Below are 18,591 nucleotides of genomic sequence, written 5' to 3'. Positions count from 1 at the left end.
TTTGATCCTGCAATCCCATTACTGGGCATCTACCCAGAAGGAAAAAAAACCTTTTATCATAAGGACACTTGTACTAGACTGTTTATTGCAGCTCAATTTACAATCACCAAAATGTGGAAACAGCCTAAATGCCCACCAACCCAGGAATGGATTAACAAGCTGTGGTATATGTATACCATGGAATACTATTCAGCCATTAAAAAAAAATGGAGACTTTACATCCTTCGTATTAACCTGGATGGATGTGGAAGACGTTATTCTTAGTAAAGCATCACAAGAATGGAGAAGCATGAATCCTATGTACTCAATTTTGATATGAGGACAATTAATGACGATTATGGTTATGGGGGGGAACAGAAAGAGGGAAGGAGGGAGGGGGTGGGGCCTTGGTGTGTGTCACACTTTATGGGGGGAAGACATGATTGCAAGAGGGACTTTACCTAACAATTGCAATCAGTGTAACCTGGCTTATTGTACCCTCAATGAATCTCCAACAATAAAAAAAGAAAAAGAAAAAAAGAAAAAAAAAAAAAAAGAAATGTCCCTTCTATACTGATTTTCATAAGCGTTCTGATCATGAAGGGATGATGGATATTATCAAAAGCTTTTTCTGCATCGATTGAGAGAATCATATGGTCTTTGTTTTTTAATTTGTTTCTGTGCTGGATTACATTTATAGATTTACATATATTGAACCAGCCTTGAGACCCTGGAAAAAACCGACTTGGTCATGATGTATAATTTGTTTGATGTGTTGCTGGATTCTGTTTGTTAGGCTCTTGTTGAATATTTTTGCATCTATATTCATTAGTGATATTGGTCTATAATTTTTTTTTCTTGTTGGGTCTTTTCCTGGTTTAGGGATCAGGGTGATGTTTGCTTCATAGAATGCGTTGGGTAGTCTTCCTTCTTTTTCTACCTTTTGGAACAGGTTGAGTAATATAGGTACTAAACCCTCTGTAAAGGTTTGGTAGAATTCTGATGTGAAACCATCTGGTCCCGGGGTTTTTTTTTTAGGGAGGTTTTGTATGGTTGATGCTATTTCTGAACTTGATATGGGCCTGTTCAACATTTCCACTTGATTCTGGCTAAGTCTTGGAAGGTGACGTGCTTCCAAGTATCGGTCAATTTCCTTCAGATTTTCATATTTCTGAGAATAAAGTTTCTTGTAATATTCATTAAGGATGTTTTGGATTTCTGAGGAGTCTGTTGTTATTTCGTCTTTGTCGTTTCTGATTGATGAAATTAGAGATTTTACTCTTTTTTTCCTGATTAGGTTGGCCAAAGGTTTATCTATTTTATTGACCTTTTCGAAAAACCAGCTTTTTAATTTATTGAATTGTTGTATTATTCTTTTGTTTTCAATTTCATTTAATTCTGCTCTAATTTTGGTTATTTCTTTTCTTCTACTGGGTTTGGGGTTGGAATGTTCTTCCTTTTCCAGTTGCTTGAGGTGTCTCATTAAGTTGTTAATTTCCTCTCTTTCCATTCTCTTGAGGAAGGCTTGCAGTGCTATAAATTTCCCTCTTAGAAATTGCGGTGTCCCAGAGGTTCTGATAGTTCATGTCTTCATTCTCGTTTTGTTCCAAAAAAATTGGTGATTTCTTTCTTAATTTCATCTCTGACCCAGCTATCATTCAGCATAAGGTTATTTAACTTCCATGTTTTTGTATGAGTATGCAGATTCCTGTTGTTACTCAGCTCACGTTTTATTCCATGGTGGTCTGAGAAGATGCATGGAATAATTTCTATTCCTTTAAATTTACTGAGGTTAGACTTGTGAAGTAAGATGTGATTGATTTTGGAGTAAGTTCCGTGGGCTGATGAGAAGTATGTGTATTCAGTGTTTTGGGGATGAAATTCAGTGTTCTGTAGATGTGTGCTAAATCCAAATGTTATGGTTAGGTTTAAATCTAAGATTTCTTTGCTCAGCTTCTTATTGGAGGATCGATCCAACACTGCCAAAGGAGTGTTGAAATCTCCGACTATTATGGAGCTGGAGGAAATCAAGTTGCTCATGTCTGTTAGAGTTTCTCTTATAAATAAAGGTGCATTCTGGTTGGGTGCATAGATATTAATAATTGAAATCTCATAATATTGAGTATTATAGGGGTTGTTTTTGTTTTGTTTTGTTGCTTCCTGGTATTCCAGAACCCACTGAAAACCTTTCATCATGTTTTTAAACTAATATCTGAACAGAGAGAAAGAAAGGGGCATAAGACAGACAGATAACATTTTCATAAGTTATCCCTACCATAGAAAGGGACAACTCTCCAGGCTGTCCCCTTTTTATGGTAGGGATAACTTATGCAAATGTTTCTCAAATTCATGTACACAAATCTTAACAAAAAAAATAATAATTGTTATAAACTGCCAAGAATGTATCTACAGACCACAGTTGGAGAAGCATTGAGGTAGGAGAATAAAACTTCATTCTATGAAAACATTTTTTCATTTTTTCTTTTTTAGAGACAGAGTCTCACTTTGTTGCCCTCGGTAGAGTGCGGTGGCGTCACACAGCTCACAGCAACCTCCAACTCCTGGGCTTAGGTGATTCTCCTGCCTCAGCCTCCCGAGTTGCTGGGACTACATGCACTTACCACAAGGCCTAGCTATTTTTTTGTTGTTGTTATTATTGTTGTTGTTGCAGTTTGGCCAGGGCCGGGTTTGAACCAGCTACCCTCAGTATATGAGGCCGGCACCCTACCCACTGAGCCACCCATATTTTCAATTTTTTATAGAACTTTTATACCTGCAAGAATGTATTGATGCGTCCATTTAAAGAAACACAGGCAGCTGGGCACTGTGGCACAATGCTTGTAATCCCAGCACTCTGGGAGGCTGAGGCAGGTGGATTGCTTGAGCTCAGGAGTCCAAGATGAGCCTGAGCAAGAGCGAGACACGGTCTCTTAAAAAAAAAAATAGCTGGTGTTATGGCAGGTGCTGTAGTAGCAGCAACTCAGGAGAGTGAGGCAAGAGGATCACATAAGCCCAGGAGTTTGAGGTTGCTGTGAGCTATGAGGCCACACATGACTCTACCCAGGGTGAAAGAGAGACTGTCTCAAAAAATAGAAAAAATTAAAATAAGAAGAGATGGTTTCTCTGGATGTGCACATTGATACCAGGTTCAACAAAGCTGTCTGGCCCAAAGGCGTAAGGAATGTCCCATACTGTATCCATGTGCGGTTGTCCAGAAAATGTAATGAAGATGAAGATTCACCAAACAAGCTTTGTACTTGGTTGCCTATGTACCTGTTACCACTTTCAAAAATCTGCAGACAGCCAACGTGGATGAGAACTAACTGGTGATTGTCAGACTCATCAAAGTTATAAAACCACACACACACAAAAGCTTTGTTTCATATTTGCCTTAAAAAAACTGCCCATCTATATAATGACTGAAAAGTAAAGGAGCTAAATGGAACATGGAAAATCATCCAGAAAAGTTTCCGGAAGTAGGAAATGGAGACGAGGCCGAGATGAAGCCATTCGCTTAGGCCTCACAGGCTAAGGCATCACTCCTTTTTCTTAGGTAGAGGATCTGGAAGTTTGCATAGTTACAAAATTATTTTTATTATAGAAAAGCAAAATAAATAGATTGCCCTTACAAAAGTGGATTCAATCATGCTAGTTAATACTTAGTTAGTTTTCACCAAGTTCCAGTCAAAGGACATACCCAGACACTTCCACTTCCACTTCCCAGCTGTTTGGACTGCAGAACAGTTCAACCCGGCTCCCAGTGGGCAGGCTACAGTGCCCCTTACAGACGGTCATTTCAGAAGTTTTATTTCTGCCCATGCACACAACACAAGATTTGAGAACAGACGACTTTAGTTTTTGTACCGTCTCTACTTCCATTGTCATACCCTTATGACATTTCATTGTCATTGGCTGCATAATCTTCCCTACCGGAGTGTTACGGTATCTCCCAGAGGGTCGGCACCGTTGCTGACATCTATCCCTACTCCTAGCACACACAAGGTATTTAAGAAACAGTAATAGAGATCTTGTTTCTAGGTGCCACTTGCCAATTCATCACCTGTGCCAGTCTCCTTTATGTTTTGAAAGTACAATGGTTTATATGTGCTGATTCCAGATTATTGCTACAGACATTGAGGATTCTTTTTATTTTGTAACCTGAAAGTATTTCTTGGGGTATCATAACCTTATTTTAGCACAAATTTCCCGGTCAGTTGTTACCAAGAAGTGGCTCAGAAAGATAAATGGAAAATGGCTCCACTTTTTCTTGGAGCTAGTTTTCAGAGGCCCCTATGAACTCAATCTGAAATCACAGCATTTTAGGACAGCACAATTTATTATTTTTTCCTCCCTCAAGATAATAAAATTTGCTTTAAAAACCTGATTGGATGATACCAACATATGGCTACCAAGTTAATAAAGCTGGGCAGTGCCTGTGGCTCAGTGAGTAGGGCGCCAGCCCCATATACCGAGGGTGGTGGGCTCAAACCCAACCCCAGCCAAACTACAACAAAAAAAAATAGCTAGGTGTTGTGGCGGGCGCCTATAGCCCAAGCTACTCGGGAGGCTGAGGCAAGAGAATCACCTAAGCCCAAGAGTTGGAAGTTGCTGTGAGTTGTGACGCCACAACACTCTACCAAGGGTGATAAAATGAGACTTGTCTCTAAAAAAAAAAAAAAACTATTAAAGCTGATAAATCTACTGTAGGGATTTCGGTTTGATCTCTATATTGATCATCTGATAAGATTATACTCACGCTGTTCTCCCATAAAGATAACACTCAGTGCTGACCTGTGTAGGTGGCAAAGAATAATGGGTAAGTCATCTACAGTTAATAAGGTTTCCAGACAACACTCCAGACATCACTCAGACCCAGAAATGCGAGCCTACGTGGCATCTTTACTTAGATGAGTAGCAGATACCGTAATCTTCCAAAGCTGAATTTTACACTGACTCCGAACTCGCTCTGCTGGGAGATTCTGCTTGCTCAGGTGATGACGACGCCATCCTTACAGTTTAGGTCTCTGGCACCTGATTCCAAACAAAACAAAATAGAAAAACAATCGAGGCTGCATATTTTACTTCATGATCAGAAATGAGGAGGGAATAGCTGTGGTTAGAGAATTAACCTACTTTCCAATTTTCTAGAGTTTCTCCGTATTTGACTATTTCAGATGGGTTGGCAACCAGCAAAGAAATTTACCCTCTGCTTCCTCCCTTCTGCCCTGATACTCATTCCTTCCTCGCTTGACTGATAGCTACCTATTTCTTTAATATGAAATCATCCTTCAGCTTTATACGATTATTGGGAACAACATATTCAACTCCTGTCACTTTGAAAAACGACTAAAGGTAGGTATGCAACAGCTAGAGGCAAGTCCACAAAACTACAGAAAAAGATTTTTGCCAGATAAACTTAGATAAAAGAGTTTTCTGGGGATCCTTCAAAAAGTAATTCCTGAGATTTAACTTCTTAAAGATTTTTCTGGGGTTTGTTATGTGGAAAAAATACAGTTTCTAGTTATTGTAGAGGGAGAAATAAAATCAAGTAGCTCTATCAGTTTTTACTGCAGGCCTTTAATCCATTTTTAAAAAATATAAATAAATGCCAAGGGACTGTGGTTCTGATTCTTCGGACTGCATATGTATGTATCAGTGTCTTATAAAGTGGCCAGAGCTCATCAGTTGTAGGTTCCAAAAATCTATACTAGAGTTTAACTTGATGGAAGCAAAAATAGAAAAACCAAAAGCAAAATACCCTGTTTCCCTGAAAATAAGACATCCTCTGAAAATAAGACCTACTTATAGGAAAGATAAGACGTCCCCTGAAAATAAGACCTAGCGCATCTTTGGGAACACACCTTAAAAAAATAAGACACTGTCTTATTTTTGAGGAAACAGGGTAGTTCCTTTCCCCTCTAGTAGAAATTCTCAGAACCACACACACATGCGTATACACATCATTTTGCTTGACCTTAGATTTCCACAGCAGTGAGAAGATAGACAAACTTATTTACCATGCAAGTTACTTTTAAAGTTAAGAGAAGGTATACTCATCCTCCTTTATTTTCACGGGATACATTACAAAACCTTCAGTGAATGCCTGAATTTCCAGATAATACTGAACTCTTATATATGTATATATTTGTCCATATGTACATAACTATGAAGTTTAATTTTTTTTTTTTTTTTCTGATAGAGACAGAGTCTCACTCTGTTGCCCTCGGTAGAGTGCCATGGTGTCACAGCTCACAGCAACCTCCAGCTCCTGGGCTTAGGCGATTCTCTCCTCTCAGCCTCCTGAGTAAGCTGGGACTACATGTGGCCACCACAACGCTCCGCTGTTTTGTTGTTGTTGTTGTTACAGTTTGGCAGGGGCCAGGTTTCAACCTGCCACCCTGGGTATATGGGGCAGGCGCCCTACTCAGTGAGCCACAAGTGCCGCCCTATGAAGTTTAATTTATAAAATATGCAGAGTAAGAAATTAGCAACGGCAACTAACAAGACAATTATAGTAATGCACTGTAATAAGAGTTATGTGACTATGCTTTCTCAAAATATCTCATTGTACTGTGTTCACCTATTTTCAGACCCTGGTTGACTGTGGCTACTGAAACCACCAAAAGGGAAACCACAAATGTGGTGTGACCAATGTATTTGCAAGCAGTACCAGGCCCGGTGATGGTAAGTGTTACCACCTGGTCCAGCATTCTTACAAATAGAATAGTTTCCATGGAAACCTCATTGCAGCCAGACATTTCGGGTACAGTAAGTTGTTCTGCCTGAATAAATAATGAAAAGCTGTCTTCTTTCTTATTTAATGATCTCCTCTACCTCTGCATACTTAAGGGCTGGGGTGCTACCTCTCATATCATCTACAGTAAGTAAGGGTAAAATGGGAGGCATGTGATGACAATGTAAGGATTACATCTCTGCATTTCAAAAGCACAGTTCATGCTAAGAAATTACATTTTCATTTCATTCTGGATCAGAAGGTCAGATGCTCTGTCACTGCCCATCCAGACCTTCTCCTTTCAAACTCACTGAGAATGGCAATAACTTCTAAATATATACAGAAGGTGAAGCGATCCTGGGAAACATTTTTATGTTCAAAGTATCAGGTTTTCGCTCCCCAGGAGGGGGAACTCTCCCCCTCCTTCCTACCAGTGGGTCTCACAGAAGCAAGTCATGGAATGATTTTTCCAGGCCCTGGGCGGTGGGATTACCACCCTCCCTTGTTACCTATTGTGTTCTTTTTGTATGTTTCTTTATTCACTAACTCACAGAAAATATTTTAAGTAAATATTAGTCTCACACTAAGACCACTTTCTTCACCACAGATAAATTGAAATGTTTTAGGCATTAGAAAGTAAAGGAGCAGGGCGGTGCCTGTGGCTCAAAGGAGTAGGGTGCCGGCCCCATATACTGGAGGTGGCAGGTTCAACCTGGCCCCAGCCAAAAACTGCAAAAAGAAAAAAAAAGAAGAGAGAGAAAGAAAGTAAAGGAGTATAATGAATTCAAGTGAATACTGAGAACTTTTTTCCCCTCTCTTCTCAAAGTGAACGAATAGCAATTATAGGCCAATATTTCATTATAGTCTAGCCAGGTAATACTAATATTATTTGGGAAGCTAAGGTGAGAAGATCCCTTGAGGCCAGGAGTTCAAGACCAGCCTGGAGAACATAGTGAGACCCTGACTCTATGAAAGAAAAAGGCTAAAAAAAAAATTCTTGAATTGTCTATGAAAGAAATAAATTTAATCTGGTTATACACACTTAACCCCTGCAAGATTAAGTTTCTACCCAGAAAAAAAAGGTGGAAATCAGAACAACAAAACCTTACATGGTAGGAGTTGTTTTAATGGAAAGCTTCTTTTTGTTCCAAACAGAAATGCTTTGAAATGTGGTAAGTACAGATGGAGTATTTTTTTATGGATTTTTATTTTTTTTAACATTTTTTTAAATTAAATCATAGCTGTGTACATTAATGTGATCATGGGGCACCATACACTGGTTTCATAGACCATTTGACACATTTTCAGCACGCTGGTTAACATAGCCTTCCTGGCATTTTCTTAGTTATTGTGCTAAGACATTTACATTCCACATTTACTAAGTTTCACATATACCCTTGTAAGATGCACTACAGGTGTAATCCCACCAATCCTCCTCCCTCTGCCCACTTTCCCCCTCCCTCCCCTCCCTTTCCCTCTTTCCCCTATTCTTGGGTTGTAACTGGGTTTTAGCTTTCATGTGAAAGTCATAAATTGGATGGAGTGTTTTTAATAATTTATTGCCAAGAAATTGCAAAGATTTGGTAAGAGAGACAAGAAGCAGGGAACTATGATTTCCTGGGCCTCATTTCATTGAGGAAGTTAACCAAGGGGAAAAATACCCTGTAGTTTAAGAAACTGACATGAAAAGGGAAGGGATCCAAGGATGAACAGGGACAGTCCTTAGCACCAGGTCATTAAATCGGAAATGTTTAATTTTGGCGGCGCCTATGGCTCAGTGAGTAGGGCGCTGGCCCCATATGCCGAGGGTGGTGGGTTCAAACCCAGCCCCGGCCAAACTGCAACAAAAAAATAGCCGGGCGTTGTGGCGGGCGCCTGTAGTCCCAGCTGCTCGGGAGGCTGAGGCAAGAGAATCGCGTAAGCCCAAGAGTTAGAGGTTGCTGTGAGCCGTGTGACGCCACGGCACTCTACCCGAGGGCAGTACAGTGAGACTCTGTCTCTACAAAAAAAAAAAAAAAAATGAATCTAAAGTTTGGTTTATTACATCTCAAATAAGAAGTAATTCAGTTAGTCAAAGTATGTAGCTAACCTGTTGATAACAGTCTTGCCATCTTAAGGGTAGCTTGTGTAGCCAGCAGCGAAGAAGCCTGGAGAGCGAGGGGAGATGAAATCACTAATGGTGTTTTTCACAGCTTATTGAGGATTGAATATTTTTCATGGAAAGAAGTGGTCCAAAGCCTGGGAGAAGTTGTAGTCAGAGGTGCAAGGTCTGGTGAATACTGTGGATGGCAGAGGGTTTCCAAGTCCAGTCTGTAGTTTGAGCAGCATTGTTTGTGCAACGTGGGGTCATGGGTTGTCTTGCAAGAGGATTGGCCTGTCTCTGTTGACCAGTCTCGGCTGCTTAATCACAGTGTCCTCATTATGTCATCCAATTGGTTGCAGTGGACACCTGCTGTAATCGACTGACCAGATGTCATGAAGCTGTGGATAATGCCAGTGTCAGGCCACCAAACAGACACCATTAGCTTTTTTTGATGAATATTAGCTTTTGGCTTTTTTTTCTTTTTGAGACTCTGTTGCCCTGGCAGAGTGCTGTGACATCATCTTAGCTCCCAGCGAGCTCAAACCTTTGGGCTCAAGGGATCCTCTTGCCTCAGCCTCCCCAGTGGCTGGGACTGCAGGTGCCCAACACAATAATAGTTTCTCTATTTTTAGTGGAGACAAGGTCTCGGTTTACTCAGGCTGGTCTGGAACTCCTGAGCTCAAGGGATCCCACCTCAGCCTCCCCGAGTTCTGGGAGTGGCTTCAGCCAATGAACCCAGCGAATATTCACTTTTGGACTGTGTTTCAGAACTTTATCTTCATCCTAACCATTGTGCTGAATGTTTGCCATTTTTAAAAACAATCACATTTTTTTTTATCACATATAACAATATGGTGTAGCGGGCGGCACCTGTGGCTCAAGGAGTAGGGCGCCGGTCCCATATGCCAGAGGTGGCAGGTTCAAACCTAGCCCCGGCCAAAAACCACAAAAAGAAAAAAAAGAAAAAACAATACGGTGTAGAAATGCTTTACCTTTATTTTGTGACAGCAAAAAAGGCAGACTTTGGATGGTTTCTCTGCTGAAGCTCTTGCAATTCATGTGGAATCCATCTATCCGGCTTCCTTACCTGATGATTTATTTCAAATGATCCAGTATTGTTGGAGCAGTAACTGCAAACCTCGTTGCTAATTCACACGTAGGTCGAGATAGATTTGCTTCCACTATAGCTTTCAGCTCATCATTATCCTCCTTGGTCTCAGGCGACTCATTTTCAAGATTAAAATCGCCAGAATGGAACTTCTCAAACTGTGGATGTACCATTTGTTATTTAGCCACACCCTTCCCAAACACTTTATTGATATTTTGAGCTGTCTGTGCTACATTCATTCCAGGTTGGAATTAATATTTGAAAATAACACAAATTTTGACTTACCCATAGTTTCACAAAAAGTGTTCTAAAATATTTTTGAAAGATAATTACAAGACAGAACATACATTTGAAAGTATAAGGATGTACCTTCCCAGTAAACCCCCCCCCCCAGACTTGGCACCTGTAGCTTAGCTGCTAGGGCGTCTGCCACATACACTGGGGCTGCCAGGTTCAAACTGAATCTGGCCTGGGCCTACCAAACAACAATGACAACAACAACAACAACACCAACAACAACAACAAAAAAATAGCCAGGCGTTGTACTGGTCACCTGTAGTCCCAGCTACCTGGGAGGCTGAGGCAAGAGAATCACTTAAGCCCACGAGTTTGAGGTTGCTGTAAGCTGTGATACCACAGTACTCTGCTGAGGGCGACATAGTGAGACTCTGTCACAAAAACAAACAAACAAAAAACCCCAGCAAGTGTCAAAGTGAAATGTCAGAGATATCAGTTGTCAAACTTGATACTTCAGGAAATCAGACATTTTTCTCTAGCACATAGTATGTTCACAGGGAATATTCCTCGAATGAATGAATGCGGGATACAATAAATTAGCGCATTTTTGTCTGTGTTACTTTTTAAAAAATTAAATCATAACTGTGTACATTAATGCATTTATGGGGTACAATGTGCTGATTTGATATACAATGTGGAAAGCTTACATCAAACTTGTTAACATAACATCACCTCACTTACTTATTTTTTGTGATAAGACATTTGTACTCTACTCTTAATAGTTTTGAATGTACCATTGCATTTTGCACATTAGGTGAAGTCCCACCAAATATCCTCCCTCCTCCTATGTTACTTCAATTGAATACGTTTTTTTTTTTTTTGAGACAGAGTCTCTCTCTGTCACCCTTAGTAGAGTATCATGGTGTCACAGCTCACAGCAACCACAGACTCTTGGACTCAAGAGATCCTCTTGCCTCAGTCTACCGAGTAGCTGGGATTACAGGTGCCCACCACCACACCTGCCTAAGATTTCTGTATTTATTTTAATTTATTTATTTGTTTGAGACAGAGTCTCACTATGTTGCCCTTGGTAGAGTGCCATGGCATCACAGCTCACAGCAACATCAAACCCTTGGGTTTAAGCAATTCTCTTGCCTCAGCCTCCCAAGTAGCTGGGACTACAGGCACCTGCCACAATGCCAGGCTATTTTTTGTTGCAGTTGTCAGAGTTGTTTAGCTGGCCCGGTCCAGGTTCAAACCCACCACCCTCGTTGTATGTGGCTGGCACTATACTGTGCTACGGGTGCCAAGCCTAAGTTTTCTATTTTTAGTAGAAATGGGGTCTCACTCTTGCTCAGCCTTGTCTTAAACTCCTGACCTCAAGAAATTCACCTGTCTTGGCCTCCCAAAGTGCTGGGATTATAGGTGTGAGCCACCGTGCCTGGCTTAATTGAACACATCTTAAGAATCATACCTTGTACTCAGCCCACTGGGGTGCTGGCAGTGGGGTGGGGGCAGGTGTAGCCTCTTTGCCTCATTGTCCCCTAGTACTACCCAGACATCACACAGGCCACCAGCACCATGAAGATCTGAACTTTGGAGCACTGATCACCCATTGAAAACTGTTATAACAGCTGCAAGGCAGAAATACCCAAACCCTATGAACCCAATTGTGGTTGGAGTTGATGTGTTGGACAGACACAGATTCCTGCAAAAAGTTGCACAACCCTAGACTTCTTAGCACAGAGTGGGGACTGCCTTCCACTGTGAAGTCTCTTACTGGTGCAGCAAGAACCAATACATATGTGCGAGAACATTCTGTGGCTGATCCTATAGAGAAGACAATGGAACTTAAATCTACTAATATTTCATTTACAAATCTGGCTTCAGTAGATGAGAGACTTATCTACAAAGCACATCCTCAGGACCCAGGAAAAAAACTATTTTGACTCAAGAAACCATTATCACTGTGAAAGGAGTCAGCGTTAGCAGTTACCTTGAAGGACTGATGGCAAGTCCCATATCTTCAAATGCTAGTAAAGGCCGAGAAGCAACAGGATGGGTAATACGTAAATTAAATGCAGAGACTGAAGAACTGACAGCTTCAGCAAGAGGAAGCATAAGGACTCTGACGGCGGCAGCAGCATTTGTCGAAAAATGATCATAAACGTTTGTAGACAATGTTGGGTCCCCCAGTTCTCCCCCAGCTGGCAATATATTTTGTCATTTAAAAAATACAACTACATTTTAGGGATTTTTTTTTTGTTGTTGTTGTTGTTTTGTTTTTTTTTGCAGTCTTTGGCCAGGGCTGGGTTTGAACCCGCCACCTCTGGCATATGGGGCCGGCGCCCTACTCCTTTGAGCCACAGGCGCCACCCTAGATATTTTTCTTTTTAATAAGCTGATGTAAGGTTATGTGATTTTTTTCATCAAAACATGGATGCAGGGCTTCTAAATAAAAGGGATCATCTGAAATTACTGTTGTTTGAAATGACTGTCTAATTTTGAGAGTTCGAAATTAGAAATTGAACAGTTACGTGAAAATTTAACAGTTTTTTTTAAGTACTTGGAAATTAGTATTGACATTTAATATCCTAAGGTAGAATTTTGAGGCTTTTCATGCACTGGACCTCTACCAACTTTGGGGTTTGGGCTTTGAACCAACCCCAGAACAAGGCAGAGCCACCTCTTCCATCCATACAACCACCCTGCTGCCAGAAACTTCAGCAAGGGCATGAGGGAACTCACTTTACAAGGAGAAATTAGGGACTTTTACATGATACTAATTTGCATAAAATAACTTGCTGTGCTATAAACCACCATTAAAAAAAACACAGTGTTTTAGTTTTGTACTTAAATATTTTTGGAGTGAAACTTACCTTTAAAGTAATAGATGGCTCCAACAAAAATATGATTTTATTGTATTAAAGGGTACTGCATTGATTTGCCAAAGCTTTCTGACTTACTAAAGGTGCTGTGTTACCTTAAAAAAAAAAAAAAAGACCTGTGTTAACACTTTAAAATCCCCTTATTTCTTCTTTTTATTATTTGTATAAAGATATGAAGGAGGAAAATTTTGACTGAAGGGAAAACGTAGGTTAATGTCAACCGGGGGGGTCCAACCGCGGATCACAGGCCACTTGTGGCCCAGGATGGCTATGAATGGAGCCCAACACAAAATCATAAACTCGCTTGAAACGTAATGAGTTTTTTTGTGACTTATTTTTGTGGAACTCGGCTGGCAGCTCTCAAGCATGAATTTTATAGATAACAACATCGTGTCCCAATGTCACATTATATAAACACATGTACACTCTATTTGTGAGCATGGGTGGCTTCAGTTTCACAGTAGTCCGGGGCTTCCAGGGTGTTGTCGTCCAAGCATAGACAGTTGAATTGACATTATCAGATGTGACATATGCTCTTGGTGACTTACTGAGGCAGTGACTATCAATAATATTTCAACCTTCCATTGCAATGTTAGGCATATAATGTCCTTTAGAAATTAGGTAGGCACTCTCATGTGATTATTAAGGTACATCTACACCTTGGCAGCGTCTCACACATCGCCTGCCACACTTTACAATTGGCCCCCGCCTCGCCCTGCATTGCAGCTGGGATGTGGAAGGGCCTAAGCCATGCTTTCTGTTTTCCTGTCATTAATTTTCTTTTTCTTTTTTTTTTTTTTTTTGTAGAGACAGAGTCTCACTTTATCACCCTCAGTAGAGTGCCGTGGCCTCACACAGCTCACAGCAACCTCCAACTCCTGGGCTTAAGCGATTCTTCTGCCTCAGCCTCCCGAGTAGCTGGGACTACAGGCGCCCCCCACAACGCCCGGCTATTTTTTGGTTTGCAGTTCGGCCAGGGCCGGGTTTGAACCCGCCACCCTCGGTATATGGGGCTGGCGCCTTACCAACTGAGCCACAGGCGCCGCCCCCTGTCATTAATTTTCATAATCAAAGCAAGGATAGTCTCTCATCTGTTGTAATTTTTTTTAACTGAAGCATGGATTCTCCAACGTCTCAAAAAGAAACAGAACACAGAAAAAGGAAACTTACAGATGATGGAAGATTATTCAGTGAAAAGTGGACAGATGATGCTTTTTTGTCGAGTCTAACCGTAAGGCACTCTGTTTAATGTGTAGGGAATCCATGCAAGTTTCCAAAGACTATAATTTGAAAAGGCATTATATGCAAAAACCTGCTGCCGAATTTGATGTGTATGAAGAATTTTGTCGTAAAGACAAAATAGTGGAACTCAAAGAAGTCTGTCTTCTCAACACCACTTTTTTAAAAAAGTTACAACTCAGGCAGATTCCATTGCAAAAGCTAGATATGTGGTAGTGTATTTAATAGCAAAAAACAAAACAAACAAACAAACAAACAAAAAAAACACACAAAACCACATACTGAAGGCGAGTTTATTGATGGCAGTTATACTTTGTCCTGAAAAAAAAGGAGTATTTCTAAATCTCCCTTTGTCTCACCACACTACAGCCAGGCAAATTGAAGAAACTGGAAATTCTATCAAAGAAAGTTTGGAGAGTAAAACTGCTAATTTTAAACTTCATGCTTCGGCAGTAGATGACAGCGCTGATGTTACAAATACAGCTCAACTTGCCATTTTTATTAGAGGTATTGAAGATGATTATAATGTCACTGAAGAAATAGCTTCATTAGTGCCATTAAGAGACACAACTAAATCAAGAGGTTTATGTGAAGCAGAAAAAAAAAATGTTAAAGTGATTTTCTTTGTCCACTGTCAATTTATATCTATCTGATATAGTCACTGATGGTGCCCAGTGATGGTAGATAAAAGATAGAGATTGCAAAATTAATAGACGACAATGCAATGGCTGTCCCCAACTCCCATTTGATGAAGTATCATTGCATAGTAGTACATCAAGAAAATTTATAGGCAAGAGCTTTAAAAATGGCTAATATCATTGTCATCAAGAGTGAATTTTATCAGGGACAAGGGATTGAATCATCCCTAATTTCAGGAATTTCTTAAAATTTTGATGCTGACTATGGTGACATCATTCACCTTTTGGAAGAAAAATGGCTAAATCAAGGCCAAATGTTAAAAAGATTTTATGATTTACAACACATTATCAAGTCGTACTTTATGGTATCAAAAACAAAATTTGTGCCAGAACATGATGATGAAAACTGGCTTACAGATTTGGCATTTTTAGTGGTTTTAGCCACTCCATGGAAATGAGTTAAACATGCATTTTCAAGGAGAAAACCAACTTGTCAATACAATGTTTCAAACCATTAACAGTGTTCCAAATGGATCTGAAATTATAGCAAGCTCAAATTAAGGCAAATGATATTATGGATTTTGACACATTGACTAAACATAGTTCTACAAGCAGTGAAAAATATGCAGCCTTGCTTTTTAATCTGATACAAGAATTTGGAAATAGATTTCAAGATTTCTGAAAAAATAGTCAATATGTGACTCCTTTTTCAGTTGACATGCCATCAATTTGTTACCTGCAGTTTTCAAAGGGAATGCATACAGCCACAATCTGACATTCAGTTTAAAGAAAAATTTGATCATGTCTCTTTCTTTTCTGGAATTTTATAAGTCCTATCTTTCCAGAGACAAATATCCCTTTCTTCACAATCATGCTTTATTCATGTTATTGGTTTTTGGCGGCACCTATATTTGTAACTATTTTCAAGAGTGAAGCACATTAAGAGTAAAATTAGAACCAAAATATCTGATGAGTGCCTAGAGAAGTCACTGAGAATTGCAATTCTTCCATCAAACCAGATATCGATGCACTAGGTTCTCAAATACAATGGCAAATGCCCCATTAGTTTTATGCTGCCAACTTTTCTTTTACTTTTAAAATAAAAAATTAAAAAAAGATATTATATTATTTAGATATATATGTTTATACATTAGTGATCACAAGTGTGGGACCTACTTGACAATTTTAAAAGACTCTTTGAACAGGCTGCTGCATAATAAGGATTATTATCTGAGGACGTTTTGCTTATACATGGGTGTGTACATCACAAAAATAATGCACAGATCTTCTTTTTGTGTTCATCAGCTTTTGTTAGGGTTTGTGTGTTTAAGGTGTGGCCCGAGACAATTCATCTTCGTCCAGTATGGCCCAGGGAAGCCAAAGGGATAGACATCCCTGGTGCAAATCTTCAATAGTTATTACCTAAAGGTATGACTGACTTTCTCAAATTACATGCAGTGCTCAATATTTGAATATTATTTTTTTTTAGGAAATGATGGGAGATTTTAATAATTAAGATTGGGAGAGTAAGAGATAGTGTCCAGGTGCCAAATATTGAGTTAGGAGGTTTCAAAAGAGATATGGGTAAATTATTGCCTATTGGGTTTAAATGAATGGTTATTGGAAGGTTAAAGACGCAGCACACGCCGTCATCTAGGGATCTACACCCATTTCTCCCCTCCTGCCTTCCTGTACTTGTCTTTCTTCCTTCCACAATTATTCCAGGCCTGTGAGCTCTTGAATAAAATTGTCAGAGTAGAACGACATAAAATCTCAAAGTCCAAGGGCTAATGATTTTAGATACTGTGACATCTGGGAAAGTCCAGTGAAGTTATTTCCTTATTAAGGTATTGATATATGCAAATTATGATGTATGCAGGAGGTAAAATATGTTCCTAATCTCCATACTCAAGCAAGCTGTAAGCTTTGAAATATACATGGCTCATTGCAACAGAGGAAAAGGATCTTAAATAACAACAACTCCTAGTGTTTCAACTCCTTTGATAATTAAACATTATCACAGAAAGCAAGGGACTACAATTTGAATTTTTGAAGGTGAAAACTTCCTTTTTGTATTGTATAAAGCACTGATACACATGTAGTCATTACATATATGGTAAATCTTGAGCATTCACGTTTCATGGTGGGAGATTAGGAAGAAACCTGTCTAAATAAATCTCCGTGGGGGCAGGGGTTGATAATAAGAAAAATGCTAAGAAACACTATTGTACATTGTGTTTTTACTGTATTAAAGATTTTTATCCTCTCTCAAGTTCAGGCTAATGGAACAAATGGCAGAGAACTAATTGCCTTGTGGGAACCAATTTTTTAAATGGTTGAACCAATGAAGGACTCTCAGTAAAAGCTTGTTGATAGATTGGGACTGAAGTGAAGTCATTCTTGTTTAAATTGAAGTTGAGTCACTCCTATAGGACAATCTAAAAACAGAAAGAGAGAAAGCGCTGTCCTGGAGAGAAATTGCAGAGTGAGAACACAGTGTACCGAGACTGACAGAGAAAGGAGGAGGCCAAAGGAGGTGGCTGTCTCGGGCACAGATGAGCCACCAAGGGGATGCAGACCTTCTGCTTTGGGGCCCAAGGGTTCCTGCTACTGGTAAAATGTCCCAGGGAGTATCAAGCGTAGCCACTTTTCTTGAGAAAGGTTGGTGTGGAGAGACAACCCTGATATGCATCATTCTTTGAAACTATGAGAAAAGAAAAGTATGATTAAAAAGTACCACACATCATAATGAAATTTGTTAACTTGTTTTGTCCCATTGCACTTTAATTTCAAATTACACTTATAATGAAATATTCATCTAACACTCAAGTGTTTAAGATATCTTTTATGTCATCTAGTATTTCTTAGAAAACATAAGATTGATTCTAAGTTAAAATAAATTTACTGCATTTTTAAACTAAAATCATTATTGGGAAAAATTATATTGCTATGAAGAGCAAATGAACAGAAAGAGGGGGAAAAAAAGATTAAACAAGAGAATGTAAAGGAGAAAAAAATGACTAATTACTATCCATGCAATTTTAGTAATTCTTTTCACCTTAATTTTTATTACAATAGAAAATAGAAACTCTAGTGCTATCCCATAGAACTTCCTTTTATGAAGGAAACATCAGCACTTTCCAATATTGGAGCTGCTGGCTACGTGGGGCTACTGAGAACTTAAAGTGTGGTTAGTAGGACTGAAGTATTGAGTTTAAATTTTAATGAATTAAAATTAAACTTACGTAGACACTTGGGCTTGTGGCTTACTATATTGATCAACATAACACCTACAATCTGAAGATAGTTGGTGTACTTTCTTTTTTTTTTTTTTTGGAGTACTGCTTTCTTGATTTTTTTTTTTAACTTTTTTTGTTGTTAAATCATAGCTGTGCACATTAGTGCAATCAAGGGGTACAATGTGTGGGTTTCACATACAATGTGAAATATTTTCATCAAACTGTTCGACATAGCCTTCATGGCATTTTCTTAGTTACTGTATGTAGGCATTTGTATTCTGCATTTAGTAAGATTCGCCTGTACCCATTCTAAGACGCACCGTAGGTGTGGCCCCACCCATTACCCTCCCGCCACCAAAACATCCCGCCTCCCTTCCCCTTCCTTGGCCCTTTCCCCATAGTCTTGTGCTATAGTTGGGTTATAGTCTTCATGTGAAAGTTATAATT

General features: G+C 39.5%; 1 pseudogene; it reads left to right on the top strand.

Moving 5' to 3' along the window:
* The first annotated feature begins 3,093 nt into the window (after positions 1 to 3,093).
* LOC128590605 (PRELI domain containing protein 3B-like) lies at positions 3,094 to 12,301 on the top strand (annotated as a pseudogene).
* Positions 12,302 to 18,591: the final 6,290 nt, after the last annotated feature.

This window comes from Nycticebus coucang, chromosome 1 (genome assembly GCF_027406575.1).
Source record: "Nycticebus coucang isolate mNycCou1 chromosome 1, mNycCou1.pri, whole genome shotgun sequence".
In the NCBI taxonomy this organism is placed as follows: Eukaryota; Metazoa; Chordata; class Mammalia; order Primates; family Lorisidae; genus Nycticebus; species Nycticebus coucang.
This window is presented reverse-complemented; position numbering and strand designations above follow the sequence as displayed.